This window comes from Mytilus galloprovincialis, chromosome 13 (genome assembly GCF_965363235.1).
Source record: "Mytilus galloprovincialis chromosome 13, xbMytGall1.hap1.1, whole genome shotgun sequence".
NCBI lineage: Eukaryota > Metazoa > Mollusca > Bivalvia > Mytilida > Mytilidae > Mytilus > Mytilus galloprovincialis.
This window is the reverse complement of record NC_134850.1, coordinates 61,288,465-61,297,249: the sequence shown is the minus strand read 5'-3', so window position 1 is coordinate 61,297,249 and position 8,785 is coordinate 61,288,465.

The following is an 8,785-nucleotide window of genomic DNA, read 5'->3' as shown; positions in this document are numbered from 1 at the left end:
ACAGTAGTTGTCGTTTGTTTATGTAATATATACGTGTTTTTCGTTTCTCGTTTTGTTTATATAGATTAGACCGTTGGTTTTCCCGTTTGAATGGTTTTACACTAGTAATTTTGGGGCCCTGTATAGCTTGTTGTTCGGTGTGAGCCAAGGCTCCGTGTTGAAGGCCGTACTTTAACCTATAATGGTTTACTTTTTAAATTGTTATTTGGATGGAGAGTTGTCTCATTGGCACTCACACCACATCTTCCTATATCTATTTAGTTCTAAATTTATCCTATCGGGGAACGCTTTTTGTCAAGACAAGGATGTATCCGAACCAAAACCTATCAAAATCTTTATCAACAAAAAAAATCTAAAAATGCTAGTGAAATCCATTTAAGGTTAAGTTTTCATCAGGTAGTTGTAGCAAATGTATTTTGAATTAATTGTCAACTGATAAACGAACTATTTACGAAAGTTTTGTAATAAAACATGTCATTACTAAAGTCTTGACCCTCTGGCTAATGATAAATTGGGGAATGACAGTAAACTATCAGCGTAATCAACTCGAACCTATGCAAAACAATAACAACAACTTTATTAACTGTATCTTAGGCGCTTTTTTTATTAATCTTCATCGGGAACAGTCAAATTAAACTATTTAAGATATTTAAGAATGAAACAGTTGAAGTGTTATATGCAGCGATATCGACCCACTCCAGTAAAATACCCACAAGCAAATTGGCTTAAAATCATTTGAATTAAACCAAAATGAGGAACAAATACTTGAAGATAATGAAGGTAATGAATTACTATTTACCAGTGTTGTCGTAGACCTTTTCATTGTACTCCATATATTCATATTCTTGATAGGATTCCTAGGGAATATACAACTGTTTTAAAAGGGACATTGACATTTGACAATTAAAATCGAACAATCAATACAGTTATTTCTTTCAGACATACAATGTAATTATTTAGGTTTGCAAAGACATAACATAATGATAATGATAAACAGAATAAACATGATATAAATTAACATAAAGTAAATCAATGTATGAAAAAAAATTGAGTTTGAAATTGGCATCTTTTAGGCCTGGTTTGTTTCAAGGTTAAATGTTTAATTCATTTTTATTATACATGTTTATTGTGCTATGATATAACTGCAGTCAGTAAATCAAATTGTCTTCCTTTTGTTGACAATCAGCCCATCGCAAAGGAGTAGGTTTAGTGAGACCCATTTTTGGCCCCAAAATTTAGCAGTTTTACAAAATTGTGAAAATGTAATCATGAAGATATTTTTTGGAAAGTAGAATGCTTCTGCTTCATACATATGGGCTGTTTTTTACAATGCAATGCACATATATCGGGTACTAGCATCATTTAGTCATGCTAAATTACTAAAATCTTCCCAATTTTAACATTTTAGTTAAATATTAGACGGTTTCTGTCTTAAATGAAAGTGACCGCATTCGTGTTCATTCATAATATTTAAACGTAAGTTGTATTCGATGATGAAACATAATATATATAAAGGTTGAGGATGAACACGGATGCGGTCTCTTTCATTGTTGACAAAAACCATCTGAAAATTGTCGTTTTTTGGCATATTGATAGATTTTTCATATTTAAGCTTGAATATCCCGTTTTTAATGACTAAATCAGTTAAAATCATTCACATAAACTAATATAATCAATTGAAATAGACACTTAAGTGTATAAAAAGTGTCTAAAATCTTTCGGTAGATGAACTTGAAATTTGAGGCCAAAATCGGACCTTACCGGACCTACTCCTTTCCTTTAGTCTTTGTTCAAACACATAATAAGAAAGCCTCAAATAGATATCTAAGTGTTTTTAATATGATCTCAGGTATATATACGTATTTTTTGCTTCCAAATATAAAAATGAAATGAGTTATTGGTAAACGAAATACCATTTCTGTATTACTTACATATTCTTCTTGATGATTGCTGATGACGTAAATATCGTTATCATAGAGATCTTCCGCTAAATATACAAAATGTATAATACTCAATATCATTTATGTAAATTTGATATTATTGACAAGACTGATACAAATAAAAAGGGAAAAAACATAGAAAAAAATCATCGGAAACTTATGTCAGGGGATGTTTTGTTAGCTTTCGAGATCGTTTATTCTGGGTTTGTTTTACATGTTCCAATAAGTTGTTGTTAACTAACAGATATTTTAATATTTGATTCAGCCGAAATAATCTTATTTAGATTATTTCTTTCAAATGTTGTGTCTTTTTGTTTGAGTGACGAAACGAAAGACACAATCAGTACGGTATTCAAAACTCAAGCTATGTACTATTTCAAACCATAAAAAATAGATGAACTGTTTCAAGCAAATTTTAATCAAAAGGAGAAACACAACAGTTAGATAGCCGAAAATACTGTTAATGTTGCTATGAAAAACTTTGGATGATACATAATGTCAATAATCATACAACAGTATCAAACATTTTGTTATTGGGTGATTGACATGCGCGTAGCTACGTTTACGTCAAAACGCCCGGGCGTACACTTGAATTTTGAAAATATTTTTTTTATCTAAATATAATAAGAAAAACTGGTCAAAAGCACATCAGCCTTGTGATTCTTTCTTCGATGGATTGTAATTTTCAATAAAAAGGGACTAAATTTACTTTAAGCAAATAGTTCATTTCATATATTTGTTCCAATTTTCTGTAAGAGTCTAAATCTACTGTGAATTTTGCGTACTTTCCTTATATTTCTGAAGCAATTCATTTTCTGCTGAGATTCGATATGCGGTTTGCATTGTTGTCGAGCATGTGACTTATGTCGCAAAAGCGAGACATATAGCGTCGTCAGCGCCGTCAATATTTAGGTTCCAAATGTGGACAAAGTTTTTTGAATGACTCTCTGTGAAAAAAACCTGTTTATGATCAAAAGAGTATCTAGTGCAAAATAATAATGCAATTATTTCTTTAAATTTCCCACATTTTACGGATAAAAGGTATTTCTTTCTGCAATTAATAAGTGGTCACAGTTTGGGCGGATTTTTTTGTATTATTTCTAAATTACAATAACTACTTGTCGAACCTTCATCGAATTCTATGAAAATTTGAAAGAAGTTTTTTCTATGATTAATGTCTAAAGCAAAATTTTGAAAGCATCTGTTTTCGTTCATTTTTCTGTTTTTTACTGATAACCGGACTATTCTTTGCGCAATTAATTGTTTTACATGATGCTCAATTTATAAACCTTCATAAATTGTGATATATTGGCACACGTTAAATTCCAGATCAAGAAAAAATAATAAAGAAATGTTTTGATTCCTGGAAAAGACTGGTAAATTGATTCACTTTTTGTGGAAAGAATTTTTTTTATATTGCATCTTTTAGAAATATTTTTTTCAGTTCGTGTTCATAAAAAGGTGCTTTAAAATTTGTCGATGGTATGCTCACTCACGATTTTAAACAATTTGAACGTAATATTGGTAATATTTGAACGTTTTCTCTAAAACCAATGTCCGTTAGCTTCCAATTTAACACGATGAATAAGTTACCAAAATTAAACATAAAAATAAACGATTTAGATTCAAAAGTATGTTACTATCAATGATTTTTTACTGACATGAATGGTATGTCATTCTCGATTACTCGATCGCTTTCTGGGGGTTCCGTTCCCTCGAACCCACTACCAGAAAGTGGGTTGGCATTGAGCGGTTTGTCACCCCCTCAGACCCCTCGCCAAGGTTCAGGCGTACACGTAAATATGACCCAGCTACGCCACTGATTGCATAGTACTGTACTCAAACCACTTACGTTTATCCTCCCTAGGTAAAGATGGATTAAGCTGTTTTTGGCAGAACCGTTTTAGAATATGTGGGGTTTTAAACTGCGTGTTTAATTTTGGACTGCGTCTTTTGATTTGAGCGACACGGATGAATCTGTAGAAGGACGCGCGTTAGACGAAAGAAAGAGTTTGATATATTTGATCAGATTTTTGCTCATCCCAATGAAAAGACAAATTGATTTAAAAATTATTTTTGCAAGCAAATAGTAACCGGAGATCCCGTTCTATCTCTTCACATTTAATTTTGTGCGCTGATTACTTAGTATAAGGTTTAAAAGATGAAAAGTAAAATAACAAAAATACCGAAATCAAAGGAAAATTTAAAACACTGGGTATTATTCCTTTGATACGATTTTTCTTTTTCACATGGTAAAGATGTCATACAGGGAAAATCAAAAGTTTTGCTAGAATAATTTCAGAAAAAGATCGAGTTTTAAAATTATCAAGAAATCCTTAAGGGTTTTTGTTTGAATCAACACACACATGGTTAATACTAGTACGCGAGGTTTCACAGTATTTCTGAAGACCCTCCTTCCTTGCTGACATACTTGTTGTCAATCTAATGAGCAATACTGTTTTGTAAAACATGCAGATGAGCTGACTATGTACCGTTGTTTTTGTAATGTTCATTGAAACCATGAATGAACTGTGATTCTTTAAAATTGCATTATTGTCAAATAACATGCTTTTGTATGTGGGATAACCTAAGTGCAAATTTATTTCGAATTCTTTTAACAGAACATACTACAACAATAATATTTGAAGCTTTGCCTTCAGTAACAACAACATATTAATAATGAAGAGATAAAAGACATTGAACAGCTTATTTGTCTCTGAAATCGGACTTTGATCGATCATTCACAGTTTTCAACTTTTAAATTCCACGTTTTATCAGATCTCTGATTGCTTTCATCCATTCTGACAAAGTATACAGTTCAACTTCGTCTTGTTGAGCCAATGCTATTGCGTTGTCCTCATTGGAATTCATAATTGATTTTAAGTTTTGATTCCGATTGATGTGTTTAGGTTTTCTGAACTTAAAATACCATGAAATATCACCTTTCAGAGATGTTCATGTTGAATTATGTTAAGATCCCCAGAAATTACCATGTTGAATGGGCTTTTAATATAAGGCGAGTGGGAAAGTTCACATGTCATAGTTTTGCTTGGGTTTTCTTTTATATCAAGGTCTTGCAATGCTTACCAACGTATTACAGAAAAGGGTTTACTCTATATGTTTGTTTCGTGATATTGACATCAATGGACAACGTTAAACTAAAATCAATTATAGCATATACTCTGCCCAATCGTATATATATATATGTCACTGACTCAGACGTACTTATAAATATAATTATTTTCTGTGACTGTATCTTACATTTATTTGTAGGATCCTTTACTATAGATAATTTAGCTGATCTGTAAAAATAACATCTCCATGCCTTATATATCATGTAATGTAGTACGCCGCTAGATTAAAACTGACATGGAAATGTAACACATGGCCAGCGAAAGCTTCATTTTATGAAGCCCAGGTGGTCGTGTGGTCTAGCGGGACGGCTACAGTGCAGGCGATTTGGTGTCACGATATCGCAGTAGCATGGGTTCGAATCCCGGCGAGGCAAGAACAAAAAATTTGCGAAAGCAAATTTACAGGTCTAACATTGTTGGGTTGATGTTTAGACGAGTTGTATATACATTATGTACACAGCCATGTATCACCATCATTGATGGCGATCCGATGGATAAATCTGTTGTAAAGTTGTCACGGACTCAGACGTACTTATAAATATAATTTTTTTCTGTGACTGTATCATACATTAATTTGTAGGATCCTTTACTATAGATAATTTAGCTGATCTGTAAAAATAACATCTCCATGCCTTATATATCATGTAATGTAGTACGCCGCTAGATTAAAACTGACATGGAAAGGTAACACATAGCCAGCGAAAGCTTCATTTTATGAAGCCCAGGTGGTCGTGTGGTCTAGCGGGACGGCTACAGTGCAGGCGATTTGGTGTCACGATATCGCAGTAGCATGGGTTCGAATCCCGGCGAGGGAAGATCAAAAAATTTGCGAAAGCAAATTTACAGGTCTAACATTGTTGGGTTGATGTTTAGACGAGTTGTATATACATTATGTACACAGCCATGTATCACCATCATTGATGGCGATCCGATGGACAAATCTGTTGTAAAGTTGTCACTGACTCAGACGTACTTATAAATATAATTATTTTCTGTGACTGTATCTTACATTAATTTGTAGGATCCTTTACTATAGATAATTTAGCTGATCTGTAAAAATAACATCTCCATGCCTTATATATCATGTACTGTAGTACGCCGCTAGATTAAAACTGACGTGAAAAGGTAACACATGGCCAGCGAAAGCTTCATTTTATGAAGCCCAGGTGGTCGTGTGGTCTAGCGGGACGGCTACAGTGCAGGCGATTTGGTGTCATGATATCGCAGTAGCATGGGGTTGAATCCCGGCGAGGGAAGAACAAAACATTTGCAAAAGCAAATTTACAGGTCTAACATTGTTGGGTTGATGTTTAGACGAGTTGTATATATATATATATATATATATATATATATATATATATATATATATATATATATATATATACTATAGATAATTTAGCTGATCTGTAACAATAACATCTTCATGCCTTATATATCATGTACTGCAGTACGCCGCTAGATTAAAACTGACGTGGAAAGGTAACACACGGCCAGCGAAAGCTCTATTTTAAGAGCCCAGGTGGTCGTGTGGTCTAGCGGGACGGCTGCAGTGCAGGCGATTTAGTGTCACGATATCACAATAGCATGGGTTCGAATCCCGGCGAGGGAAGAACCAAAAATTTGCGAAAGCAAATTTACAGATCTAACATTGTTGGGTTGATGTTTAGACGAGTTGTATATACATTATGTACACAGCCATGTATCACCATCATTGATGGCGATCCGATGGATACATCTGTTGTAGGGTTGTCACTGACTCAGACGTACTTATAAATATAATTATTTTCTGTGACTGTATCTTACATTAATTTGTAGGATCCTTTACTATAGATAATTTAGCTGATCTGTAACAATAACATCTTCATGCCTTATATATCATGTACTGCAGTACGCCGCTAGATTAAAACTGACGTGGAAAGGTAACACACGGCCAGGGAAAGCTCTATTTTAAGAGCCCAGGTGGTCGTGTGGTCTAGCGGGACGGCTGCAGTTCAGGCGATTTGGTGTCACGATATCACAATAGCATGGGTTCGAATCCCGGCGAGGGAAGAACCAAAAATTTGCGAAAGCAAATTTACAGATCTAACATTGTTGGGTTGATGTTTAGACGAGTTGTATATATGTAACACTCAGAAACGTGTCCTTCCCCCCAAACATGTCCGATTCCCCCAAACGTGTCCACATTGACGTCACTGAACTGCAAAACATGTCTAGTTAAAAACATCGCCCAAGCGTGTGATTTGTATAAACGCCCAACGTGTCCATTTTTCAACAAACCCCCAAATGTGTCCATATCAAGCGTTATTTGGTTATTGCTATTCAATTAACGTATACTAATTTTACCATTTCATTAAAAATATAAATAAGGCACTTTTTCAAACCGGCCGAAAAAAACTGGGTAAAAGTGGGGGCGTCATTTCGGCTATGTCGTATGTAAATTGTAAGCAAACATGTTTAGTTAAACTGTACAGTTAACGGGTCAAAGTGTCCCTTTCTCTTCACATTAAAATTTGCATGTTCTCTCTAAATATTGTGAAACACCGGCAACTGGACGATCAACAGTCTAAAGTAAATTCATACAGTACAAATGTAAAAAAAAATAAAAACTTGTAACCTATGTTCTCTCTAAATATGCATGAAATACTTACAACTGGACAATACGCAATCATCAGTTTAAAAATAATATTAACAGTATAGAACAGTAAAATAATTAAAACATGTATGTTCTCTAAATATGCATGAAATACTTGCAACTGGAAATACGCCATCAACAGTCTAAAGTTAATTTATACAGCAAATGTAAAACTATTTCGCTCTAAATATGCATAGAGTACTTGCAACTGGACAATACGCTACCAACAGTCTAGAAAGTGAATTTATACAGTACAAATTGCAATTACGGTAGCCACTAATAACCGGCGTTGATCACATAACATTCATATTAATAAAAAGAATCTATAAAACCAATGCATGGAATATTTGGCACTGGACGTTATGTCTCTTGATCGTGTGTTTTTAGAGATGCTGGAAACCTAAAATTTATTAAAAAAAAAAACGGATAACCAGTTTATGATTTGATGAGTTTTTGAAATACACACAAATTCAGTTGGAGAACTATTAACAAAAGTAAAAAAAAAATGCTGCTTAACGCCCGCCAGGCAATATTCGGATAAATATAAAAAGCATCATCGGAGTTTATAAATACAAAATAATTTACAAAGTCACCGATTAGTTCAACTCTATAATTATGTGCAGGTTCGCTCTAAATGAGTTTGAAATACTTGTAACTGAACAATAAGCAATTTCAGTCAAAAATTAATTAACAATTACAGATTAAATTTTGAATTATGATATTCATTAAAAACCTACATTTAATTAACTAAAGCTAATAAATGAAAACTTTGTCACCTGTGTCCCCATCATAAAATTGTCGTAAACGTTATCAGCGATTTTATTAAGGAGATACGTGTAGTAACGCTAAAAGACATGAGACGTTCTGGCGTTAAATATTGGAACGTTTTGGCGAATAACATTTATCGGACACGTTTGGGGGTTATGAATTCGGACACGTTTGGGGAGTGTTGTACATTTCGGACACGTTTAGGGAGAAAAGACACGTTTAGGGGAATCGGACACGTTTGGGGGGAAGGACACGTTTGGGAGTGTTACATATACATTATGTACACAGCCATGTATCACCATCATTGATGG